The following is a 12116-nucleotide window of genomic DNA, read 5'->3' on the forward strand; positions in this document are numbered from 1 at the left end:
AATATGGATGGTAGATATAGGTTTTTGTAATCTGAAATTATAAAATCAGCAAGGTAACTAATGATAAAAGTGAGCGTAAACGGTATTGCAATGGTAGGAAACAAGGTCTAAGGTTCATACTTTCAATAGTGCAAGTTCTGTCAACAATAATAACATAACTGGATCACATAACTATCCCTCAACATGCAACAAAGAGTCACTCCAAAGTCACTAATAGCGGAGCACAAACGAAGAGATTATGGTAGGGTACGAAACCACCTCAAAGTTATTCTTTCTGCTCGATCTATTCAAGAGTCCGTAGTAAAATAACACAAAGCTATTCTTTCCGTTCAATCTATCATAGAGTTCGTACTAGAATAACACCTTAAGACACAAATCAACCAAAACCCTAATGTCACCTAGATACTCCATTGTCACCTCAAGTATCCGTGGGCATGATTATACGATATGCATCACAAAATCTCAGATTCATCTATTCAACCAACAGAAAGTACTTCAAAGAGTGCCCCAAAGTTTCTACCGAAGAGTCAAGACAAAAACGTGTGCCAACCCCTATGCATAGGTTCATTGAACCCGCAAGTTGATCACCAAAACATACATCAAGTGGATCATGTGATATCCCATTGTCACCACAGATAAGCACGGCAAGACATACATCAAGTGTTCTCAAATCCTTAAAGACTCAATGCGACAAAACAACTTCAAGGGGAAAACTCAATTCATCACAAGAGAGTAGAGGGGGAGAAACATCATAAGATCCAACTATAATCGCAAAGCTCGTGATACATCAAGATCGTGCCATAGAGAGAACACGAGAGAGATCAAACACATAGCTACTGGTACATACCCTCAGCCCCGAGGGTGAACTACTCCCTCCTCGTCATGGAGAGTGCCGGGATGATGAAGATGGCCACCGGTGATGGGTTCCTCCTCCGGCAGGGTGCCGGAACGGGCTCCCGAGAGGTTTTTGGTGGCTACAGAGGCTTGCGGCGGCGGAACTCCCGATCTATTGTTGTCTTCGAAGGTTTTGGGGTATATGGACTTATATAGGCGACAGAAGTCGGTCGGGGGAGCCTCGAGGGGCCTACGAGGGTGGAGGGCGCGCCTAGGGGGTGGGCATGCCCCCTGCCTCGTGGCCTCCTCGAAGCTTCCTTGACTTGCACTCCAAGTCCCCTGGATTTCTTTCGTTCCAAAAATAATGCTCCCGAAGGTTTCATTCCGTTTGGACTCCGTTTGATATTCCTTTTATTCGAAACACTGAAATAGGCAAGAAAACAGCAATATGGTATGGGCCTCCGGTTAGTAGGTTAGTCCCAAAAATGATATAAAAGTGTAAAGTAAATCCCATAAACATCCAAAACGGGTAATATAATAACATGGAACAATCAAAAATTATAGATACGTTGGAGACGTATCATGATGCCTTCGTCCTTGGAGTTCTCTCTACACCACCTCCCGAAGACCAAGCTTGAGAGACGCATATCACTATGCATTTTCAAACTTTTTGGTAACTTGTTGCCAAAGGGGGAGAAATGTATAGATCATAGGCTTCGAGAGAGAGTGTTGCTTTCTTTGTCGCTCTTGCATTTTGGTTGGACATTTGTGTGTGCTCGTTTGATACATTATGTCTATGTGTCAGATACCTGTTGGGGAACGTAGTAATTTCAAAGAAAATCCTACGCACACGCAAGATCATGGTGATGCATAGCAACGAGAGGGAGAGTGTATCTTCATACCCTTGAAGATCGCTAAGCGGAAACGTTTATCAACGCGGTTGATGTAGTCGTACACCTTCATGATCCGACCGATCCAAGTACCGAATGTACGGCACCTCCGAGTTGAGCACACGTTCAGCTCGATGACATCCCGCGAACTTTGATCCAGCAGAGTTTCACGGGAGAGTTCTGTCAGCACGACGGCGTGGTGACGGTGTTGGTGAAGAACAATCTCCGCAGGGCTTCGCCTAAGCACTACAGAAACTATGACAGAGGATAAACTAGAGGGGACGGGGTTGCCGGCACACGGCTTGGTGTTTCTTGATGTGTCTTTGGTGAATATCCTGCTCCTCTATTTATATGTTGAGCCTTGGGGTCGAAACTTGGAGTAAAATCCTCCACGAAGTCGGTTTCATCCGAAAGGCAAGAGTCCTTCTCGGACTCCAGGGCCAGACGCCAGGGACCCTGGCGTCTAGCCCCTGGACTCTGCAAAACTTTCTTTTGCGCTTTCCAAAAACCTTGTGGGCTTTCCCCTTTGGCCCAAATAAAGTGTTCTTGTACCCAAACATTTCGGGAAACATCCGGAACCCTTCCGGTGAATTCTAGAACCCTTCCAGAGACCAAACACTATTATCCCATATATCAATCTTTATATCCGGACCATTCCGGAGTTCCTCGTCATGTCCGTGATCATATCCGAGACTCCGAATAACATTCAGTCACCAACATACATAACTCATATAATACTATATCGTCAACGAACATTAAGCGTGCGGACCCTACGGGTTCGAGAACTATGTAGACATGACCGAGACATCTCTCTGGTCAATAACCAATAGCGGCACCTGGATGCCCATATTGGCTCCTACATGTTCTACGAAGATCTTTATCAGTCGAACCGCATAACAACATACGTTATTCCCTTTGTCATCGGTATGTTACTAGCCCGAGATTCGATCGTCGGTATCTCAATACCTAGTTCAATCTCGTTACCGGCAAGTCTCTTTACTCGTTATGTAATGCATCATCCTGCAACTAACTCATTAGTCACATTGCTTGCAAGGCTTATAGTGATGTGCATTACCGAGAGGGCCTAGAGATACCTCTCCGACAATCGGGAGTGACAAATCCTAATCTTGAAATACGCCAACTCAACAAGTACCTTTGGAGACACCTGTAGAGCACATTTATAATCACCCAGATATGTTGTGACGTTTGGTAGCACACAAAGTGTTCCTCCGGTAAACGGGAGTTGCATAATCTCATAGTCTTAGGGACATGTATAAGTCATGAAGAAAGCAATAGCAACATACTAAACGATCAAGTGCTAAGCTAATGGAATGGGTCAAGTCAATCACATCATTCTCTAATGATGTGATCCCGTTAATCAAATGACAACTCATGTCTATGGCTAGGAAACTTAACCATTTTATTCAACGAGCTAGTCAAGTAGAGGCATACTAGTGACACTATGTTTGTCTATGTATTCACACATGTATTATGTTTCTGGTTAATACAATTCTAGCATGAATAATAAACATTTATCATGAAATAAGGAAATAAATAATAACTTTATTATTGCCTCTAGGGCATATTTCCTTCAGTCTCCCACTTGCACTAGAGTCAATAATCTAGTTCACATCATCATGTGATTTAACACCAATATTCACATCTATATGTGATTAACACCCATAGTTCACATCGTCATGTGACCAACACCCAAAGGGTTTACTAGAGTCAATAATCTAGTTCACATTGCTATGTGATTAACACCCAAAGAATTTTTTTGGAAAGCATAAAGGAGTCAATAATCACATAATAATGTAGAATTTTTCTGGAAAGCATAAAGGTATGATCATGTTTTTGTTCGTGAGAGAAGTTTAGTCAATGGGTCTGTCACATTCAGAGCCGTATGTATTTTGCAAATATTCTATGTCTACAATGCTCTGCACGAAGCTACTCTAGCTAATTGCTCCCACTTTCCATATGTATCCAGATTGAGACTTAGAGTCATCTGGATTAGTGTAAAAGCTTGCATCGATGTAACTCTTTACGATGAACTCTTTTATCACCTCCATAATCGAGAAACATCTCCTTAGTCCTCACTAAGGATATTCTTGACCAATGTCTAGTGATCTACTCCAAGATCAAAATTGTACTCCCTTGCCAAATTCAGAACAAGGTATACAATAGGTCTGGTACACAGCATAGCATACTTTATAGAACCTATGACTGAGGCATAGGGAATGACTTTCATTCTCTTTCTAATTTTTGCCGTGGTCGGGATTTGAGTCTTACTCAATTTCACACCTTTGCAACACAAGCAAGAACTCTTTCTTTGACTGTTCCATTTTGAACTACTTCAAAATCTTGTCAAGGTATGTACTCATTGAAAATCTTATCAAGCGTCTTGATCTATCTCAATAGATCTTGATGCTCAATATGTAAGTAGCTTTACTGAGGTCTTTCTTTTGAAGAACTCCTTTCAAACACTCCTTTATGCTTTCTAGAAAAATTCTACATTATTTCTGATCAACAATATGTCATTCACATATACTTATCAGAAAGGCTGTAGTGTTCCCACTCACTTTCCTGTAAATACAGGCTTCACCGCAAGTTTGTATAAAACTATATGCTTTGATCAACTCATCAAAGCGTATATTCCAACTCCGAGATGCTTGCACCAGTCCATAGATCGATCACTGGAGCTTGCACACTTTGTTAGCACCTTTCGGATTGACAAAACCTTCTGGTTGCATCATATACAACTCTTTTTCAAGAAATCCATTAAGGAATGTAGTTTTGACATCCATTTGCCGAATTTCATAAAATGCGGCAATTGCTAACATGATTTGGACAGACTTTTAAGCATCGATACGAGTGAGAAAATCTCATTGTATTCAACACCTTGAACTTGTCAAAAACCCTTTTGGACATTTCGAGCTTTGTAGATAGCAACACAACTATCAGCGTCCGTCTTCCTCTTGAAGATCCATTTATTTTCTATGGCTTGCCGATCATCGGGCAAGTCAACCAAAGTCCACACTTTGTTCTCATACATGGATCCTATCTCAAATTTCATAGCCTTAAGCCATTTCGCGGAATCTGGGCTCATCATCGCTTCCTCATAGTTCGTAGGTTCGTCATGGTCAAGTAATATGACCTCCAGAACAGGATTACTGCACCACCCTGGTGCGGATCTTACTCTAGTTGACCTACGAGGTTCGGTAGTAACTTGATCTGAAGTTTCATGATCATCATCATTAACTTCATCACTAATCGGTGTAGGCATCACTGGAATTGGTTTCTGTGATGAACTACTTTCCAATTCGGGAGAAGGTACAATTAGCTTATCAAGCTCTACTTTCCTCCCACTCACTTCTTTCGAGAGAAACTCCTTCTCTAGAAAGGATCCATCTTAGCAACAAATATTTTTCCTTCGGATCTGTGATAGAAGGTGTACCCAACAGTTTCCTTTGGCTATTTTATGAAGATGCACTTGTCCGATTTGGGTTCGAGCTTATCAGGTTAAAACTTTTTCACATAAGCATTGCAGCCCCAAACTTTAAGATACGACAACTTTGGTTTCTTGCCAAACCACAGTTCATAAGGCACCGTCTCAACGGATTTTGATGGTGCCCTTTTTATAGTGAATGCAACTGTCTCTAATGCATAACCCCAAAACGACAGTGGTAAATCGGTAAGATACATCATAGATTGCACCATATCCAATAAAGTGTGGTTATGACGTTCGGACACACCATTATGCTGTGGTGTTCCATGTGGCGTGAGCTGTGAAACTATTCCACATTGGTTTTAAATGAAGGCCAAACTCGTAACTCAAATATTTGTCTCTGCGATCAGATTGTAGAAACTTTATTTTCTAGTTATGATGATCTCCACTTCACTCTGAAATTCTTTGAACTTTTCAAATGTTTCAGACTTGTGCTTCATTAAGTAGAATACTCATATCTCCTCAAATCATCCGTGAAGGTCAAAAAATAACGATACCCGCCACGAGCATCAACACTCATTGGACCGCATACATTGGTATGTATTATTTCCATCAAGTCAGTAGCTCGTTCCATTGTTCCGGAGAACGGAGTTTTAGTCATCTTGCCCAAAAGGCATGGTTAACAAGCATCAAATGATTCATAACCAAGTGATTCCAAAAGTCCATCTTAATGGAGTTTCTTCATGCGCTTTACACCGATATGACCCAAACGGCAGTGCCACAAATAAGTTGCACTATCATTATCAACTTTGTATCTTTTGGCATCAATATTATGAATATGTGTATCACTAAGATCGAGATCCAATAAACTATTTTCATTGGGTGTATGACCATCGAAGGTTTTATTCATGTAAACAGAACAACAATTATTTTTCTAACTTTAAATGAATAACCGTATTGCAATAAACATGATCAAATCATATTCATGCTCAACGCAAATGCCAAATAACATTTATTTAGGTTTAACACTAATCCCGAAATTATAGGGAGTGTGCGATGATGATCATATCAATCTTGGAACCACTTCCAACACACATCGTCACTTCACCCTCAACTAGTCTCTGTTTATTCTGTAACTCCTGTTTCGAGTTACTAATTTTTTTAGCAACCGAACAAGTATCAAATACCCAGGGGCTACTATAAACACTAGTAAGGTATACAACAATAACCTGTATATCAAATATACCCTTGTTCACTTTGCCATCCTACTTATCCACCAAATATTCAGGGTATTTACGCTTCCAGTGACCATTTCCTTTGCAGTGGAAGCACTCAGTTTCAGGCTTTGGTCCAGCTTTGGGCTTCTTCACGGGAGTGACAACTTGCTTGCCATTCTACTTGAAGTTTCCGTTTCTTTCCCTTTACCCTTTTCTTGAAACTAGTGGTCTTGTCAATCATCAACACTTGATGCTCTTTCTTGATTTTTACCTTCGTCAATTTCAACATCACGAAGAGCTCGGGAATCGTTTTCGTCATCCCTTGCAGACTATAGTTCATCACGAAGTTCTAGTAACTTGGTGATGGTGACTAGAGAACTCTGTCAATCACTATCTTATCTGGAAGATTAACTCCCACTTGATTCAAGCGATTGTAGTACCCAGACAATCTGAGCACATGCTCACTAGTTGAGCAATTCTCCTCCATCTTTTAGATATAGAACTTGTTGGAGACTTCATATCTCACAACTCGGGTATTTGCTTGAAATATTAACTTCAACTCCTGGAACATCTCATATGGTCCATGACGTTCAAAACGTCTTTGAAGTCCCGATTCTAAGCCGTTAAGCATGGTGCAGTAAACTATCAAGTAGTCATCATATTGAGCTAGCCAAACGTTCATAACATCTGCATCTGCTCCTGCAATAGGTCTGTCACCTAGCGGTGCATCAAGGACATAATTCTTGTGTGCAGCAATGAGGATAAACCTCAGATTACGGACCCAGTCCGCATCATTGCTACTATCATCTTTCAACTTAGTTTTCTCTAGGAACGCATATAAAACATAGGGAAGCAACACCACGAGCTATTGATCTACAACATAATTTGCAAAATACTATCAAGACTAAGTTCATGATAAATTAAAGTTCAATTAATCATATTACTTAAGAACTCCCACTTAGATAGACATCCCTCTAATCATCTAAGTGATCACGTGATCCAAATCAACTAAACCATGTCCGATCATCACGTGAGATGGAGTAGTTTTCAATGATGAACATCACTATGTTGATTGTATCTACTATATGATTCACGCTCGACCTTTTGGTCTCCAGTGTTCCGAGGCCATATCTGCATATGCTAGGCTCGTCAAGTTTAACCTGAGTATTCTGCGTGTGCAAAAATGGCTTGCACCCGTTGTAGATGAACGTAGAGCTTATCACACCCGATCATCACGTGGTGTCTCGGCACGATGAACTTTAGCAACGGTGCATACTCAGGGAGAACACTTTTATCTTGAAATTTAGTGAGAGATCATCTTATAATGCTACCGTCAATCAAAGCAAAATAAGATGCATAAAGGATAAACATCACATGCAATCAATATAAGTGATATGATATGGCCATCATCATCTTGTGCTTGTGATCTCCATCTCCGAAGCACCATCATGATCACCATCGTTACCGGTGTGACACCTTGATCTCCATCGTAGCATCATTGTCGTCTCGCCAACTATTTCTTCTACGACCATCGCTACCGCTTAGTGATAAAGCAAAGCAATTACTGAGCGATTGCATTGCATACAATAAAGCGACAACCATATGGCTCCTGCCAGTTGTCGATAACTCTGTTACAAAACATGATCATCTCATACAATAAAATTTAGCATCATGTCTTGACCATATCACATCACAACATGCCCTGCAAAAACAAGTTAGACGTCCTCTACTTTGTTGTTGCAAGTTTTACGTGGCTGCTATGGGCTTAGTAATAACCATTCTTACCTACGCATCAAAACCACAACGATATTTCGTCAAGTTAGTGTTGTTTTAACCTTCTCAAGGACCGGGCGTAGCCACACTCGGTTCAACTAAAGTTGGAGAAACTAACACCCGCCAGCCACCTATGTGCAAAGCACGTCGGTAGAACCAGTCTTGCGTAAGCATACGCATAATGTCGGTCCGGACCGCTTCATCCAACAATACCACCAAACCAAAGTATGACATGCTGGTAAGCAGTATGACTTGTATCGTACATAACTCACTTGTGTTCTACTCATGCATATAACATCTACGCATAAACCTGGGGTGGATGCCACTGTTAGGGAACGTAGTAATTTCAAAAAAATTCCTACGCACACGCAAGATCATGGTGATGCATAGCAACGAGAGGGAGAGTGTATCTTCATACCCTTGAAGATCGCTAAGCGGAAGTATTTATCAATGCGGTTGATGTAGTCGTACACCTTCACGATCCGACCGATCCAAGTACCAAACATACGACACCTCCGAGTTCAGCACACGTTCATCTTGATGATGTCCCGTGAACTCCGATACAGCAGAGCTTCACAGGAGAGTTCCGTTAGCACGACGGCATGGTGACGGTGTTGGTGAAGAACAATCTCCGCAGGGCTTCTCCTAAGCACTACGGAAACTATGACAGAGGATAAACTAGAGGGGACGGGGTTGCCGGCACACGGCTTGGTGTTTCTTGATGTGTCTTTGGTGCTAGCCCTGCCCCTCTATTTATATGTTGAGCCTTGGGGGTCGAAACTTGGAGTAAAAGCCTCCACAAAGTCAGTTTCATCCGAAAGGCAAGAGTCCTTCTCGGACTCCAGGGCCAGACGCCAAGGGTTCCCGGCGCCTAGACCCAGACGCCAGGGACCCTAGCGTCTGGCCCCTAGACTCCGCAAAACTTTCTTTTGCGCTTTCCAAAAACCTTGTGGGCTTTCCCCTTTGGCCCAAATAAAGTGTTCTTGTACCCAAACATTTTGGGAAACAACCGGAACCCTTCCGGTGAATTCAGGAACCCTTCCAGAGACCAAACACTATTATCCCATATATCAGTCTTTATTTTCGTACCATTCCGGAGTTCCTCGTCATGTCCGTGATCATATCCGGGACTCCGAACAACATTCGGTCACCAACATACATAACTCATATAATACTATATCGTCAACGAACGTTAAGCGTGCGAACCCTATAGGTTCGAGAACTATGTAGACATGACCGAGACATCTCTCTGGTCAATAACCAATAGCGGAACCTGGATGCCCATATTGGCTCCTACATGTTCTACGAAGATCTTTATCGGTCGAACCGCATAACAACATACGTTGTTCCCTTTGTCATCGGTATGTTACTTGCCCGAGATTTGATCGTCGGTATCTCAATACCTAGTTCAATCTCGTTACCAGCAAGTCTCTTTACTCGTTATGTAATGCATCGTCCCACAACTAACTCATTAGTCACATTGCTTGCAAGGCTTATAGTGATGTGCATTACCGAGAGCGCCCAGAGATACCTCTCCGACAATCGGGAGTGACAAATCCTAATCTTGAAATACGCCAACTCAACAAGTACCTTCGGAGACACCTGTAGAGCACATTTATAATCACCCAGTTACGTTGTGACGTTTGGTAGCACACAAAGTGTTCCTCCGGTAAACGGGAGTTGCATAATCTTATAGTCTTAGGGACATGTATAAGTCATGAAGAAAGCAATAGCAACATACTAAAGGATCAAGTGCTAAGCTAACGAAATGGGTCAAGTCAATCACATCATTCTCTAATGATGTGATCCCGTTAATCAAATGACAACTCATGTCTATGGCTAGGAAACTTAACCATCTTTGATTCAACGAGCTAGTCAAGTAGAGGCATACTAGTGACACTATGTTTGTCTATGTATTCACACATGTATTATGTTTCTGGTTAATACAATTCTAGCATGAATAATAAACATTTATCATGAAATAAGGAAATAAATAATAACTTTATTATTGCCTCTAGGGCATATTTCCTTCAATACCTATATGATCATGTGCTTGATCATATCATACTTTATGTTTGCTTGGATGATTATCTTTTATATCCCTTATATGATCATTCACTTTGCTTGATGATGAGTGCTTGTTTTATTTCTATCATTTTTTAGTGCTCCACCAAGATGTATGTGACATGGAAGAGTAACCCATGATCCTAATTGATTGTGCATTTGCATTCAAAAGCAAATTTTAAATAATGCACAAATTTAGGGGGAGCTCTTGCTTATCACATACTTCTCAAAGCGACGATGTATTTTAAACCTTATTATTATTTGTCGAAGCTTTGATCTATATGTTGTCATCAATTACCAAAAAGTGGGAGATTGAAAGTGCAACTATCCCTGGGTGGTTTTGGTAATTACTAACAACATATAACTCATTGAACTAATGCTCTTTCAAGATGATCATTTCATAAAGTTTAATGATTGGCAAGGCATGGATTAGGAATGTGGACCCCTCAAAATGCTAAGGACACATATTGGCTCAAGCTCAAGACTCTACATTTTCATTTCAGTGATCCAAGATCACATTGGGTCCATAGGAAAAGCCAATACTATTAAAAGGGGATGAGGTGTTGCTTAATGGCTTACTTGCTCAAAATGCTTAGTGATATGCTCCAAAAACCCTCAACCACTTTCTCATATCCACATATGTCGCAAACCAAAAGTCAAACTCATCCCTACCGGTTTGATCTATCCGGCGCCACCGAGTTAACTTGACATAGCCACTGCCAGAAACACTAGTCACTTCAATCTCACCGATAGGGATCTCGGTCTCACTGAGATGGGATTGCAAAATCTCTGTTTCCCTTCGTAACGTTTCAGTCTAACTGAGATGAGCGATCGATCCCACCGAGTTTGCAATGCAAACTCTCTGTCCCTTCGTAACATTTTGGTCTCACCAAAATGAGCGAATCGGTCCCACCGAGTTTGCTTGACCAACTCTCTAGTTAGCTTATTACCAAAGTTGGTCTCACCGAGTTTGTGCAATCGGTCTCAACGAGATTACATTATGCCCTAACCCTAATAAAATCGGTCCCACCAAAAAGCCTACCCTTCACATTTTGAACTGAATCGGTCTGACCGAGTTTTCTAATTCGGTCCCACCGAGATTGGTGAATTGTGTGTAACGGTTAGATTTTGTGTGGAGGCTATATATACCCCTCCACCCACTCTTCATTCTTGAGGAAAGCCATCAGAACATGCCTACACTTCTAGCATACATTTTCTGCGAGAGAACCACCTACTCATGTGTTGAGACCAAGATATTCCATTCCAACCACAAGAATCTTGATCTCTAGCCTTCCCCAAGTTGCTTTCCACTCAAATCATCTTTCCACCAAATCCAAATCTGTGAGAGAGAGTTGAGTGTTGGAGAGACTATCATTTGAAGCACAAGAGCAAGGAGTTCATCATCAACACACCATCTATTACATTTTGGAGAGTGGTGTCTCTGATTAGGTGTCACTTGGGAGCCTCCGTCAAGATTGTGGAGTTGAACCAAGGGGTTTGTACGGGCAAGGAGATCGCCTACTTCGTGAAGACCTACCCTAGTGAGGCAAGTCCTTCGTGGGCGATGGACATGGTGGGATAGACAAGGTTGCTTCTTCGTGGACCTTTCATGGGTGGAGCCCTCCGTGCACTCGCGCAACCGTTACCCTTCGTGGGTTGAAGTCTCCATGAACGTGGATGTACGATAGCACCACCTATCGGAACCACGGAAAAAATCTCCACGTCTACATTGTGTTTGCTCCCTCCAAACTCCTCCATTTACCTTCATGTGCAATGTTTTACATTCCACTGCTATACTCTTAAAGTTGCATGTGTAGGTTGATTGCTTGACTTGTACTAAGTTGCTAAAATCTGCCAAGACTTAAATTGGAAAAAGGCTAGATTTTTATTTGG

Source organism: Triticum dicoccoides, chromosome 1B (assembly GCF_002162155.2).
Source record: "Triticum dicoccoides isolate Atlit2015 ecotype Zavitan chromosome 1B, WEW_v2.0, whole genome shotgun sequence".
In the NCBI taxonomy this organism is placed as follows: domain Eukaryota; kingdom Viridiplantae; phylum Streptophyta; class Magnoliopsida; order Poales; family Poaceae; genus Triticum; species Triticum dicoccoides.